The sequence below is a fragment of the Solanum stenotomum genome, chromosome 6, assembly GCF_019186545.1.
Source record: "Solanum stenotomum isolate F172 chromosome 6, ASM1918654v1, whole genome shotgun sequence".
NCBI lineage: Eukaryota > Viridiplantae > Streptophyta > Magnoliopsida > Solanales > Solanaceae > Solanum > Solanum stenotomum.
Window position 1 is genome coordinate 20389198 of NC_064287.1, and position 16342 is coordinate 20405539.

The window sequence follows — 16342 nt, forward strand, 5'->3', positions numbered from 1 at the left end:
CATGCATGGTCTAAAGAGCTATCATATGATAAGACAAGGGGCGACTACCCATGTCTTTTAAATATAGGATAAGTCAAGACTTAATAACTACTCTGTGGGATTTATGCTTAGCACCGAGAGGATATTGAGATAGAAGCTCTTCCGTGTTGAGGTCGGGTTTTGAGAAGAAATCTCTTTATCCCTTACCTATGTGCCCTCATAGGATGATGGTCTAGATATATATTAGCTAGTAGATCCACTTCAGCTCAGATTCATCGTTCTACCTTGGTAAGTAGGACAACCCTTTTCGGTGTGGGAAATCTCACGTGGTCATTATTTAGGTTAAGGCTCATTCCCACAATAATGAACTAATGCTACTTCAAGAAGTATCTCAGATGTGTTCAAAGATGATTTTTGTTGCATTAACCATGTTTTACGACTAGTATTTTCAAACCCTCTTATCTTATGTTTTAACTTGGTCTTTGCATATCACGAAAATGTCCCTTTTAGCATGATTTCATACTTTTATGTATCACTATCATACTTAGTGCATTTTTGTACTAACTCATACTCTTGCCTAGATTTCTTATCCTAAAATGTAGGGTCCCACAATTCTAATTCGTAGCTCCATGGCTAGGATCTCTTAGTAGTTGAAGAATGAAGATTGATGAGGCCTCATATTTCGAGGACCAATACTTTATTTCATTATTTCTTTTCATTTTAGTTTTAAACTTGATGTACGGGTTACGTCCCGAGTTCTCTTTTGTACTACATGGCTTGAGACATTGTTAGACTTCTGTTTCTTCTCTAAAAAAATTTTATATGTTGAAATTATCTTTTAAATCTATTGATTTCTATTATATTGTATGATGTATGCTAAGTGGCTTATATTGGGCCTCTCGGGGTCTTGTACACTATGTCATGTCTAAGGTATACCATTGGGTAGTGACACATATTCTGACAAAGTCAAGAATGGCCCATGAACTTTGTTTTGAGGAGGAAGTGGTGGTTGACTATGACCAATGTCGATTTGTCTCTCTCAGAGCACAACAAATATATTATGTTGATTTGATTAAGAAGAAGTTTCTTTCAGAGAGAGGAATTTCACTTGAGAAAGTAAAGAAAAATGCTTCCAACTTTCTACCAAAGGCTGATATCCTCCGATTGGATATGTTTTGCATCTGGACCTTCCAAGGTAATGAGTAATGGGCGAGGGAGTTTTGTGAAAACCGCATGGAGACTGATATGACAACAAGGTAAGGATTTTATGCTCACACCTGACTACGAAGGCATGGACATGGATGCCCATTGTATGCAGACACATTTACCCAAGTTGAACCTTAGCAACATTCCGGTGTTGCAATCTCAAATAGTAACTTTTGTACTTATTGATGTCCCAATTAATCTAGACCATTTTATTGTCAATGAGTTTTGGGAGTTCAAAATGCATGGAAACATGTGTCTTATTGTTCTATCTCTGATCACAGAGTTTTGAAAACTAGCTGAGGTAGAGGTTCTTTTGGGTTACACAAGGATGGATCTCAAAAATATAGTTTTCTACTTTAAATAGGTGGTGAGGGCACAATGGTTAAAAGCAAGAAGAGGAATGTCTACTCCGGTAAGTCTGTGCATGTGGAGGATGACACTTCTACACCTCCAATTGTGGGTCCTTTTGAGTCGTTGGCTCGTAAGATGTGGATTTTGAATAATTTTGTGTAAATTTCAATGTAATTATGTTGGGTCTAAGAATATAAAAGAGTTTGAGGGAAATCTTTCAATTTTAGGGGAGTTAGAAATGAAATTGAATCAAGAAAATTCGTCAAATTTTTGGGCAAGGGCTTGGGGTGGCGCGCCACCATAGCGCAAGAAATACTTCCTAGTAATTTGGGGCATGGCGCGACAAGCCACTCTGTGCGCCCCAAACACTGGTCAGTAATTTTGACTCTGGCACCCCACGCCAAGGTCACCAGGTCCCCTACTCTTCCGTCTTTCTTTCCACGTATTTTCACTCGAGTCATACATATGTTCTCTACATGATATCCACATTTAAAATCTTCATTAATCCTTGAGAGAATATGTGTATCCAAGTCATAACTCTTGAATTCATAATTCAACTTCAAGATAGAGTTAAGAGTAACGTTCCAGGAAGTTATTTTGAGACATTTGAGAAGTCTTTTGCAAACTATTAAAACTTGTTTAAAGACTTGAGTATGAGGATGAAGAGAGTTGAGTTTAATTTTTCAAAATGAATATATCAGAACAAAATATTCCTATGAGTAAATAATTTTACATTTACAATGAGAGGAAACTTTAATTTCTAAAATAAGTTCACGAGGAGTTTTGGCACTATCTCTTTAGAGAACCTTTTGAGTAAATGTATAGAAGTTTGAGGATTAGGAAATATTTTTAAACATATGATTATGAGCTATATTATTGAGAGTAGTATTAAGCACCGATATGGGGATGAGTTTAGAAAACTCTAAATCCTCATAAACCATGCATGGCAACATGGGTAAAGGGTCATACTTTTTAGATGATTCCTTATTTCTTTTTAAACATACCTTAGTGGATCCACTTAGTTGAGGATTTCCTATAGTCCGGCAAGGTATAGGACAGTTCCGGCAGTGGGGGCAAAATGATGTATCATAGCTCATAGTGATGGTAGTCGGTTAGAGAATCTTAAATACATTTAGTTATTATCTACTATTTTAAAAGCTTTCTTTATAATGCATCTTTATGAATGCTTTTATATTGAACTGAGTTGAGTATTTCTGAGTTTGATTATCCTTGAGTCTCTTTGAGTATCATTTAGTTGAGTTGAAATGAGTTTAGATGAGGTGAGTATGTTCTTCCATTTTATCATCTCAAGCTTATGTTTTTGCCTTAGAGTTCCACTTGCATTCTCGTCCATTCCTTGTACTGATGTCAGTTGATGTGCACCTTTCATGATGCAGACACAAGTAACCATGGTCATCAAGAGGCGCTCCGTTGATACAACTTGTTGTTCCAGAGTTGCTTTGATGAGTCTCCTTTATTCAGAAAGTTCCACATTTACTTTCAGTCATATTAGGATGCCGTAGGTCTTGTACCGATTTCCATCATAGTTATTAGAGGCTTCATAGATAGACAACAATAGTTGAGAAGTCTTTTTCTCATTCCCTTGTTGATATTTTAAAGAGTGTGAGTTGAACACTTATGTTCTTTTGAGCCTACTTACTAAACTATTTTACTTATGATATCTTATGAATTGACCTTGTTTGAGATTTTTTTTTTTGAGTCAGTCTTTCGCTGAAAGTTGAGCCAGGCTAAGGGTTCACTTGGGGCCAACAATTGTTCTCGAGTGCCGGCCACATCCAGGGTGTTGGCTCAGGGAGTGACCAACTTGGTATCACAACACAGAGTTCAAGAGTCCTAGGATGTCTATGAAGTCATGTCCGTAGAGTCCTAGTTATCGATCTGAAGCGTGCCACATCAATAATTAGCAGGCTGTGACATTTAGGAAATATCTAACTTCCTTCATACTATTTTGGTGTGATAAAGTTAAACTTTATGAAAGTTTCCTTATAATTCGTGCTTACGCGTATCATTCAGATCATGCCTCTACGAAGAGTTGTTTGAGGTCGTCCTTCTAGGTGGATTGTTGACCCCCAGGATCAAGCGGTTCCTAATCCACCAGAAGTGGAACCCCAAGGAGAGGTAACTATGCTAAGTTTCAGAATGCTATCAGAATGTTCAATCAAGTTGTAGCCAATCAAGCTGGTCAACAAGGAGTGGTTTGACGGGATATGGCTGATATATCCATGATTCGTGAGTTCTTAATGATGAATCCTCCGAAATTCACCAGTTCAAGTGTCACTGAGGATCCGGAGAACTTTGTGGAGGATTTGCAGAAAGTGTTTGAGGTGATATATTTTGCAAATTGATGAGTCGGGGATTTTTACTCATTTAGTGCTTAATATGTAGAGTTTTAATATCCTCAATGCCTATTTTATTCTCTAAACTGATGTTTTAATACTAATTTACATTAATGAAGGCAAAAGAGCAAGAAAAGGACATTACCAGGCAAAAAAGGGTGAAAAGGCTAAAAAATTAGAAGACAAGAAAGGATGATGATCTCCAAGAACACTCGGCGAGTGGTTCTTCAGATAGCCAAAAAGTACAGCAAGCAAGCCCTGGGAAGAAGCTAACTCTGTGATGGAAAATGGTGTGTCAGCGAAGCGGTGATTGGATCGACGATGAAGATCCTTATCGCCTAAAGTCACAAAAGTTAAATGGTGAAGATTCAAGTCAAGAAGGCGATGGAAAGTGACATTTGGTGCATCATCGGCCTGGTCGGCGATGCTCTACTTATTCCGCCGAATGGTTCCATAGCCAAAAATTTGGGAATGTATAAATGGAATTTTTAAAAGAGAAAAGTAGTTTCCACACATTCTAACTCTGAGCTTTATTATCTAAAGCACTCTGAATATTGTTTTTAAGTCTTTTTGAGTAGGAATTTAGGGTTGGTATTGATTTGGAACTGATTTTGAGCATTGTGAAGACTTGCAATCTGTTACCCAAATTGATGGAGAACATAGTTGATAACATTTCCTTGCTTTTTATTATGTTTGGCTAAAACCCCCATTTTGGGGTGTGATAATGTGATTAATTGTTTCAATTAGTTTATGGGTGCTAGTATTTACTGATTTAATTGTTGATTTGTAGTGAGTTCAATCGATAGTTGAGTTTTAATTGATTAATTGTAGTTGCAAAAGCAGTTCAAGTGTAGTATTCTAGGCTTGCTTAGGAATACTTTTAGAATTAAAGTTATCAATTGATGATTGTAGTGATTGGGTTATTGTGAATTATCTTGAGAAAGTGGGTCTGAATTTGATCATACCAATCTAGCACGAGAGATTAAATTAATGGAGGTTTTGGGTATTTCATATTTGTTGGACTAGTCAGGTTCTGAGAGAAATCGATTGATTCATAATAGTTGATTGAGAAATAGTTGTTACACCTAAAGTCTAGCCTACCTACTAAGATTCAATAGTTTTATGTAAATAATAATCACCCTTACATCGAAAACATTGATTCGTAATACTTGATTACTCCCCTATTTTCGTAGTTGTTAATGGCTCGCTCTAATCCCCCCAATTAACACTAGTTGTCAAACCCTTGCCATTTACTTTAATTATTTCGAAAATATCTACTCCTACAATCTATTAGAACACTTCTTTAACGTCTTAATTGAATTCTCAACCATATCACTCCCTGTGGGATCAACCCCAACTCTTTGTTAGGTTTATACTTGATTGTGACCGCCTAAACTTGGAATTGGATGAAGTATAGTTGAGCATTATCACAGATGTTGAGCCTGTGGAACTAGTTGCATACTAACTCAAGGGTGTTTCTAGATTCTGGTACGACCAATGGAAGAAGAGTAGAGTTGAAGGGGGACCAATTATGAGTTGTGCTGTGTTCGAAGAGGCCTATTTGGGCGTTTCTTTCCCCGTGAACTTAGAGAGTTCAAGGTAATAGAATTCCTAACTCTTAAGAAGGAATCCATGAGTGTTCATGAGTACAGCCTCAAATTCTCTCAACCGTCCCGCTAAGCACTGGAGATGGTTGCTGATATGAGGAGCAGTATGAGTTGTGTCTGGGTTGTCTTGTCTGCCAAGCAAAGAGGGTAAGGCTGCGATATCGATATGGGACATGGACATAGTGAGGCTTATGGTCTATGTGCAGTAGGTTGAGAAAGACAAGCTACGTGATAGGGAAGAGTTCTGTAGCTAGAATGTTAAGACAACATGAAATGAGTCCGGGCAGCACAAGATCAATGCGAACCAGTCATCTTTTCAACAAAAGCCAACTGGATCTGCTCCATCATCTGCTAGTGCACCTGCACCAAAGAACAGAGGTGAGTTGGGAATCAGAATTCGCAGAACTTCATAGCCAGAACTGTTCAGTGTCAAGGTAGTTTGGCACAAGGGGCCAACTGGACTTCTGCATGTGCTAAGTGTGGTAGGAACCACCCAACAACATGTCGAGATGACTCCACTGGTTGTTTCAAGTATGGTCAGAAAAGTCACTTCGCGAGAGACTGCCCTAAGAACAGGCAAGGTAATGGTAATGGGGAAATAGAGCCCAATATTCTTCAGCGGCTCTGACAGACAGAGCTACACCTAGAGGAGCTACTTCAAGGACAGGCAGAGGAGAAAACCATGTATCGTATTACCGGTCGCCAAGAGCAATAGAATTAACATGATGTTGTCACTAGTATGATCAAAGTCTTTAATTTTGATGTATATGCATTGATTTATACATGTGCGAGTCTATCTTTTGTGACTCAATATATTGCTATAAATTTTGATATTCTTCCTGAGCAACTTCTTGAGCCCTTCCATGTTTCCACACATGTTGGTGACTCAATCTAGTTGAGAGTTTTTATGGTGGTTGTATCATTTTTATCAATCACGAGGATGCCATGGTTGACTTAACTGAGTTAGATATGGTAGAGTTTGATGTTATTATCAGTATGGATTGGCTTCATATTTGTTATGCCTCAATTGATTGTAGAACTCGAGTAGTTAAGTTCCAGTTTCCTAATGAGCTTGTTATAGATTGGAAGAGTAGTTCAGTAGTGCCTAAGGGTCATTTTATTTCGTACATTATGGCCAAAAAGTTACTTTCCAATGGGTGTATCTATCACTTTGTACGAGTTAATAAAACTAGTGTTGACATACCTCTGATTCAGTCAATTCCAATTCTGAGTGAGTTTCTATAAGTCTTTCTAGATGATCTTTCTGGAGTCCCTCCTAAGATTGAATTAGACTTTGATATAGATATCGTTCCTGATACTCGACCTATTTCTATTCTACCTTATAGAATGGCCACTAAGTTAAAAGAGTTTAAAGAGCATTTGCAAGACTGCCCTAAGAACAGGCAGCGTAATAGTAATGGGGAAATAGAGCCAAATCTTTTTCAGCGGCTCTGACAGACAGAGCTGCACCGAGAGGAGCTACTTCAGGGACAGGCAGAGGAACAAACCATGTATGTTATTACCAGTCGCCAAGAGCAAGAGAATTAACATGATGTTGTCACTACTATGATCTTCCTGGAGTCCTTCCTAAGATTGAAATAGACTTCGGTATAGATATCCTTCCTGATACTACAACTATTTCTATTCCGCCTTACAGAATGTCTCCCACTAAGTTAAAATTGTTTAAAGAGCATTTGCAAGACCTTGTTGATAATGTTTTTATTCGACCATGTGTTTCACCTTGGGGCGCTTCGGTCTTATTATTGAGGAAGAAAGACGGTTCTCTTAGGATATGTATTGACTACAATCAATTGAACAAGATTACCATAAAGAATAAGTATCCCTTTTAGAGAATTGATGATCTTTTCTATCAACTTCATGGTACCACTTGCTTTTCTAAGATAGACTTCAGATCGGGCTATCATCAGTTGAGAGTAAGAGCTAATGATATTCCAAAGACAGCATTCAGGACCCCTATGATCATTATGAGTTTATTGTCATGTCCTTTGGTTTGACTAATGCTCCTGTAGCGTTCATGGAACTTATGAATAGAGTGTGTAAGCCTTATATTGATATGTTTGTTATCGTGTTCATTGATGACATTATGCTTTATTCGAGAAATGAGGACGATCATGCTAGTCAACAAAGAGTACTTCTCCAAACTCTCAGAGATAGAAAGTTGTATGCAAAAATTTTCGAGTGTGATTTTTGGCTTGAGTCCGTGGAATTATTAGGCCACATTATTTCTGGTGATGGGATTCAACTTGACACTCAGAAGATTTAGGCACTGCATAACTGGCCTAGATCCACATCTCCAACTGATATTTGGAGTTTCTTAGGGTTGGCTGGTTGTTATAGAAGTTTCGTCGAGGGGTTCTCATCTATTTCATCCCCTTTGACAAAGTTGACTCAGAAGACAACAAAGTTTCAATGGTCTGAAGCTTATGAGAAATGATTTCTGAAATTGAAAACGCAGTTAACTACTGCCCTAGTGTTGACCTTACCAGAGGGTACACAAGGCTTTGTTGTGTACTGTGATGCGTCAAGAGTTGGACTGGGTTGTGTATTGATGCAGAATGGTAAAGGTATAGCTCATGCCTCCAAACAACTTAACATTCACGAGAAGAGTTACCTAACTAGTGATCTAGAGTTTGTTGTTGTAGTGTTTACTTTGAACGTATGGTGTCACTACCTCAATGGTGTTTATGTTGATGTGTTCACCAATCACAAGACTCTTCAATATGTATTCTATCAGAAAGAGCATAATCTCAGGCAGTGGAAGTGGTTGGACTTATTCAAGGATCATGACGTGAGTAACCTCTATCACCCGAGTAAGGATAATATGGTTGTTGATGCCTTGAGCAGGTTGTCTATGGGAATTACTTCCCATGTTGATGAAGTCAAGAAAGATATATCCAAAGATGTGCACACACTTGCACTATTAGGAATCCAATTAATCGATTCCAAAGAAAGAGGAGTAGTGGTGATGAATGGGGCTGAATCATCATTAATGTGCAAAGTGAAAGAGAAACAAGGCCAAAACGCTATTTTTCTTGAATTGAAGACAAATGTTCATAAGTAGAAAGTGATGGGTTTTGAACAAGAGGGATATGGTGTTTTGATATATCAAGGAATATTGTGTGTGTCAAAGGTGAATGAACTCGAAGATAGGATCATGGAGGAATCTTATAGCTCCAGATACTCTATCCATCCTAGCTACACAAAGATGTATCATTACTTGAGAGACATCTATTGGTACATTAGTATGAAGAGGTGTATGGTAGAGTTCATTGCTAAGTGCCAGAGTTGCCAACAAGTCAAGGTAGAGCACGAGAGACCCGATGGTATGGCTAAGAACATAGATCTTCCAGAATGGAAGTGGGAGATGATCAATATGGATTTCATTACTGGTTTACCGCGGTCTCATAGGCAACACGATTCGATTTGAGAAATTGTAGATTGAATGAATAAATCAGCCCACTTTTTGCCGGTAAAGACTACCTCTTCACCAAAGATTATGCAAGATTATATATTCAAGAAGTAGTTAGACTTCATGGAGTTTCGGTATCCATTATTTCCGATAGAGGTGCGTAATTCACTACACAATTCTGGAAGTCTTTCTAGAAGGGTTTGGGTTCGAAGGTAAATTTGAGTAGTGCTTTCCTTCCTCAGATTGATGGTCAAGCAAAGCGCACAATTCAGAATTTAAAGGATATGTTGAGAGCATGTGTGATCTATTTCAAGGGTAATTGGGATGATCACTTACCTCTCATTGATATTTCTTACAACAATTGTCATCACTCTAGCATCCAGATGACTCCTTATGAGGCTCTTTATAGGAGAAGATGTAGATCTCTTATTGGATGGTTTGAAGTTGGTGAAGCTCGGTTGATAGGACCAGACTTAGTTCATCAAGCTATGGAGAGGGGTAAAATGATTCAATAAAGGTTGAAAAAAACGCTAAGTTGTTAAAAATCCTATACAGATGTTAGGAAAAGAGACTTGGAGTCTGAGATGGATGATTGGGTTTACTTGAAGGTGTCACCCATGAAGGGTGTTATGAGATTTGGTAAGAAGGGAAAGCTCAGTCCCCGCTATACTAGACCCTAAAAGATATCCAAGAGGATCAGCAATGTAGCTTATGAGTTGGAGCTACCCCCACAGTTAGCATCAGTTTATCTAGTGTTTCACACTTCTATGTTGAAGAAGTGTTTGGGCAATCCTTCACTTATTATACCAACTAAGAATATTGGTATTAAGGACATCCTATCTTATGAGGAAGCACCTGTTCAGATTCTGGATAGTCAGGTTCGCAAGTTGAGAAGCTAGGAGGTGGCATCAGTCAAGGTCTAAGGAGGATATGACGAAGAGATAGCCACATCTCTTTCCTACTGAAGAAATTCTAGACCGAGGTAATGACTTTTTGTAAAACTTTCTTTAAATTGATATGCCTTGTTGTCTTAAATTGCATGTTGGTTGTTTGAGCTAGGTGTTAAATGTTTTCACCCTTAGTTCTACTTACAGAAATTTCATTTGAGGACGAATGTTCCCAAGGGGGAGATATTGTAACACCTAGCTCAAACACCCAACATGCAATTTAAGACATCAAGGCATATCAAGAGCTAATTTTAGAAAGAACTAATTCTAAAAGAGCTAATTTGAAATTTGTGCAAGTAAGACCGGATAAGTGAGATGGCCCATAAGGTATCAAATGAAAGATATTTAAATCATCTTTTCAATACTGCAGAGTTTGCTAAATTCTGAGTTCGAATAAGAGAGAGATGCTCGTTTGAGTTCAACTTGTCTTATTAAGGATGTTCATACGAATTAAGGAGGGTTACTTTGGTGTTTTTCCTCACCCCATTAGGCTTAAACATTTTTTCACCCTTTTAGAAGTCTAAACTTACTGGAATCATTTTTAGTCATTCCAAAAGAGCTTAGGGTTTTGTGGAGAGGAGTTTAAGAGGAGAAATGGAAGAATGATCAAGATTCTTGCGAAGCTTTGAGGATTTCTGCCAAGAATTTATTTCTTTCAAGGCATTTATGTTTTTATAGTGTTGGTTTTGTTCAAGCACACTCTAATCATGAGTTTCTTTACAAATTTCATTCATCAGATTCAGTGTATTGAGTATTTTCAAGTTTGTGCTTCATTCTTTAATATGAATTTTCATTGACTTCTTCAGATGAGGATCTTGTGTTTGAGTATTGTTCTTCAGTAATTTTGAGTGGTTTTAGTTATAATTATGTTGGGTCTACTAATCTAAAAGAGTTTGAGGGAAATCGTGTTATTCTAGGGGAGTTAGACATAAAATTGAAGCAAGAAAATTCATTGAAATTCTAGGCTAGGGATTGGGGAAGGTGCGCCACCATAGCGCCAGAATTATTGTCGAGTAGTTTAGAGCCTGGAACGGTGCGCATTTCAGTGCTCCCCAAACATTGTTCAGTAGTTTTGGAGCTAGCGCTTTGCGCCAAGGTCTCCAAGTCCCATACTCTTCCGTCTTGCTTTCCACTTGTGTTCCCTTGAGTCATACCTATGTTCTCTACTCGATATGAACATTTAAAGTATTCATTAATCCTTCACAGATCATGCATATCCAAGTCATAACTCTTGAATTCATAATTCAAATTCAAGATAGAGTTAAAAGTAATGTTCGAGAAAGTTCTTTTGAGTCATTTGAGAAGTCTTATGCAAACTTTTGAAACTTGTTTAAAGACTTGGGTACTTGAGTATGAGGATGAAGAGAGTTGAGTTTCATTTTTCAAAATGAGTATATGTGAACTATGTATTCCCAAGAGTAAATACTTTTACATTTACAATGAGAGGATACTTTGATTTAAAAACTGAGTTCATAAGGAGTTTTGTGCACTATCTCTTTTAAGAGAACCTTTTGTCTCAAAGTTTTGAAGATAAAGAAATGTTTTTAAACATATGATCATGAGATATATTAGTGAGAGTAGTATTGAACACTGATTTGGGGACGAGTTCAGACAACTCATAGTCCTCATAAACCATGTATGCCAACATGGGTAAAGGGTCAAACTTTTTAGATGATTTCTTATAGCCTTTTAAGCATAGTTTAGTGGATCTACTTAGTTCAGGATGTCTTATATTCCAACAAGGTATAGGACAGTTCTGGTAATATGGGCTAGATGTTGTATCATCACATAGCTCATATTGATGGTTGTCAGTTAGATAATCACTCAAACAATAGTAAAAGAGTTATTTTTGTATTTTAAATACATTAAGTTATTATCTAATGTCTTAAAATATTTATTTATAATGCATCTATATTGTTGCTTTTATATTGAACTGAGTTGAGTATTTCTGAGTTTGAGTATCTTTGAGTGTCTCTGGGTATCCTTGAGTATCCTTAGGTTGAGTTGAGTTGAGTTGAGAGGTTTAGTATGTTCTTCCTTTTCATCCGTTCAAGCTTAGATCTATGTTTTAGAGTTCCCCTTGCATGCTCGTACATTTCATGGACCGACGCCATTTGGCCTGCATGTTTTGTGATAAAGACAATGGTAACCAGGGTCATCAACAGGTGCTCTGTTGATACCACTTGTACTTCCAGAGTTTCTTTGGTGAGCCTCCTTGCTTTGGAGGGTTCCACATTTACTTTCAATCATATTAGGATATCGTGGGTCTTGACCCGACTTCCATCATAGTCATTAGAGGTTTCATAGATATGCAGTAGTAGTTGAGGAGTCTTTTTCTCATTCTCTTGTTAATGTTTTAAAGACTGTGAGTTGACACTTATGTTCATTTGAGTATATAAAGTAAACTATTTTAATGTTGATATCTTATAACTTGAGCTTTTTTGAGATTTCTATTGTTAAGTAAGTCTTCCACTGATAACTGAGCTAGTCCAATGGTTTGCTTGGGACCAACAATGGTTCTCGAGTGTCAGTTGTCGGCCACGTTCAGGAAAGCACGAGGCGTGAAACATCAAGATAACAAGCCCTAGGTCTGGCCTATGCAAAGTACTATTTCCTTAAGCGAACAAGTCAACAAAATCAATAGGTCGCTTAACGACTAAGCAGTGTTCGCTTCTCCGAACTCATTTAAAAAGGCATAGGTCACTTACGCGAAATGATGGTCCCATTTGCAATGCCCGCCTTTCAAACAAGGAAAGAATGGGAATTTCTCAAACATTGGACCTAAATTCAAAAAATACGGTTAGAGTGGAGCATTATTGATCATCCAAGGATTGTTAAAGGTCTCATAGTGTTCTTTACTTAGGGGTTGAGACATTGAAGGAAAGTTGCCTCACATTTTCATATGTGGCTTTGGAGATTGTGTGCTATATTAGTAAATATCTTTCGAGGAAGTCTTCCCTTCAATTGATGTGATTGATACCGAAAGATGATATCACAATATAACCCTTTGTGACCGAAATGATATTAGGGTTGAATTAAGAAGACTTAGCCTATTTATTAGTGATTGATCTTGAATTGAATTGCAATGGATCGTTTAATGTTCATTCAATCTCAAATTATCCAATTCACTTACATCCCTTGATTGATATCGTCTTTGCCCCCATTAGAAATGTACTTCTAAAAATTGTCTTCTATTTGATAATTTTTGTACCTTGTATGCTTAGATGCAAACTAGTATCTAGTTAGTCTTTATCTTTTCAATCGCCGACGAGTTATTCTCTATTGGATACCACCCCGACTCTTCGTTGGGTATTTTTATTAACGACGACCTCTTCTCCTTTTAATAAGTTTTAACAAGCTATCAATAGGTATTAAATTCAAAGAAATAAACCCAAATTCTTGAAGAAATACTTGTTAGAGGAACTTACAGTTTGGACCTATGGACCATTGAAATTCCTACTGACCATAATAATTAACCATACGTGGAGTTATACGGGCCTTAAATTATCACACTTCCTACAACACCATTCTATGGATTGTCGAAATTCCTATGGTCCATAAACCCCAACTTTAACCCAAAATTTTAACTAAGTCTTGATTACCTGTACAGAACCCATCTACGATTCGTCCAAATTCCTATGACTCGTCCTATTCATTCGTAGGTCAAACATCATAAACTTGTAATTTCAAAAACTCAAGTACTTCATATCTACGGTTCTCTTCCCACGTTCCATAGGACTTCCTTCAATCCATTTGTCTGTCTCTGTAACACCTCGGAATCTAGTAGGCTAAGTTGGGGCTAAATTAGAGGACAAGAGCCAAGCCAAGAAAGGAAGCTTGGGAAGCCTTCACCAAGCATAGCCTCACCTTTCGTCGCCACCATGATGCCACTTGGTAGTGGACACGGTCCGTGGTGATGCTCGCTGTAGGAAAGGCTAAACTGCCCCTAAAACAAGAGCCTTCCACGAGCCACTAACCCATATTCGCTAAATCACACCCCAAAAATTGGGGTTTTTAGCCACACATCAAGAGATAGAAATTTATACCTATATGAGCTTGAATTCAAATGGGTATGAAGATATAAGTCTTGTTACAGGCCAAGAATGAAAAATCCAAAAGACCCAAGTCCAAATCCTTGGAGATGAAACTCTCTTCTTCTTCAAATTTTCAAAACCCTCTCAAACTCAGAGCAAATATAAAAAAGTACTATTCTATATGAAAATTATAATAATTGTTTTACACTCAAAATCCTTTTTAAGCTAAAACTCTCAACGAGTATTTATAGTTTTCAAAAATCTGCGATTCAGCGGATCATTCGGCGACATTAGTCGAAATGGTCGATCAACTCGGAGATTCGCCCCTTGATGTAGTTCATCGTTGTCTTGCACCATCCTTCAGCATTGTCGTGCTCTGGGTCATTGGGCGACATAGTACTACCTCGCGGAACATCTCGGCGATGCGCCGACTACTCCCTTTTTTCACCGACTTGATCCTTTCCTTCAGGGCTCAGCACACTGGAACAAAAGGTGAAGTGAGACCCTTCGGCGACTCGCCAAGTGGACTCGGCGATCCTCAGGCCTTCGTTTTCTTCATTTTTTCAGCCTTTTTGTACCTTTTTGCAAAGTAGTGTCCATTCTTTCCTTCAAACTTCAAATACCTGAAACTTACGTGTTTTCATGAGATATTGAGATAAAATAAGCATTTGATGACACAATTTCTACTAAAATAAAGCCTTAAATGAGTCCAATTTTTGGACTCATCAGTGCCCCCATAAGATGATTTTCTCAAGATACATTAGCTAGTGTATCCACTTAAGCTAAAAGTTCATGGTTCTACATTGGCAAGTAGGACAACCCTTTTTGGTGTGGGAGACACCGGGGGAACATGTTATAGCTCACATGGTCTCTATGTAGGTTAAGGATTTCCCACATTAATAATGAACTAAGGTTACTTTACGAAGTATAGCACATGAGTTCGATGGTTTTTAAAGAAGTTGTTAGCTTGCATTTACCTTGGTTTTATGACTTATGTTTCTAACTCTCTTTTATCATGTTTTAGCTTGGTAAATTGCATGTCATAAAATGTAATGTTCTTTTTAGCATGTTTTAAATGTTTAATGCATAGCTATCATAGTTGGTACATTGTTTTTTACTAACACATACTCTTGCCTATATTTCCCAAATATAGGGTCCGACAGCAAGGGTCATCATTTTCATGGCTAGAGATTTCCTTGAGGCTTTTCCGATCTTTGGTGATTCCTCATGCTTCGAGGACGGACTTTCATTATTTTAATTCCTTTTATTGTATTTCACTTTTGTACATTATGTATGGGCTAGGCCTAATTTAATTCTATTGTATTAGACTATTGTTTTACTCTTATTGTGATATTTCTTATGTTATGAGAGCTAAGTGGATTGTATGGAGTCGTGTAAGGTTCTATATACCATGTACATCCAGGGGTTACCTCTGGGTCATGACAAATTTGTTAATCAGAGCACAAGGTTTAGAATGGTCCTAGGATTTCTCATAAGCCAGGTCTAGTAGATTCTTGTTCTTAAGTATGAAGCACGCCACATTAATGAATGAGAGGCTACAAGATGACTAGGAAACCCCACTTCTTTCATTACTCTTAAGTCGCGCATTAGAGTTTAACTCTATATGGTCTCTCTAGTAATCCTTACCCTATTTTCTTCAGGATATGACTAACCAAAGAGCTCATGTTAGAAGGAACATGAGGGAGACTGAGGAAAAAGAAGCTCCTCCCCAAGTTTCTCAAGTTTTGGACTTGGACTATTGTTTTACTCTTATTGTTCAATTTCTTATGTTATGAAAGCTAAGTGATTTTATGGAATCCTTAGGGGTTCTATACGCCACGTTACATCTAAGGGGTAGCCCTGGGTCGTGACAGTCTCGTAGACCACCAGATCAGTGCAAAAATTGTACCTTTCCTTTACTTTTAAACTTTTCAAATTCTTGAGGTGTTACAATAGCAATTCTTGTAACATGTAGCATATATTTCTGATACTTATTATAGAGAGAGGTGAAGCCATGTGACTAAAATACAAGGAAGATAAAAAAAAAATCTTTTATTTTGTAGAGTAACCATTTAAGTAAAGCTATTTAAAATATTAATGATAGCTGGAAGAAAATAAGATATATGTATATACGTTACAATTCTCCTTAAGATATGTTCACTCCTTAACTTGGTAAAGAGTAACGCTTCGCTACTCTTCTCGTTATTTATAACTATTTGCAGCAAATTCTGAAATGCCAAATTGTTGGGCATACCCAATAATCATTCATTGTGTATATATTACACCACATAGTTCTTTATAAATTAGGAGTTAATGTACTCGCTTAAAATAATAAATTTAACTCATATTTCGTGAAGCTAAATCCTCCCTAACTTATGATGATTTGGTTAATTTTCAAAATTTTATAAAATTTCAGCAGAGTTTCCTTTGT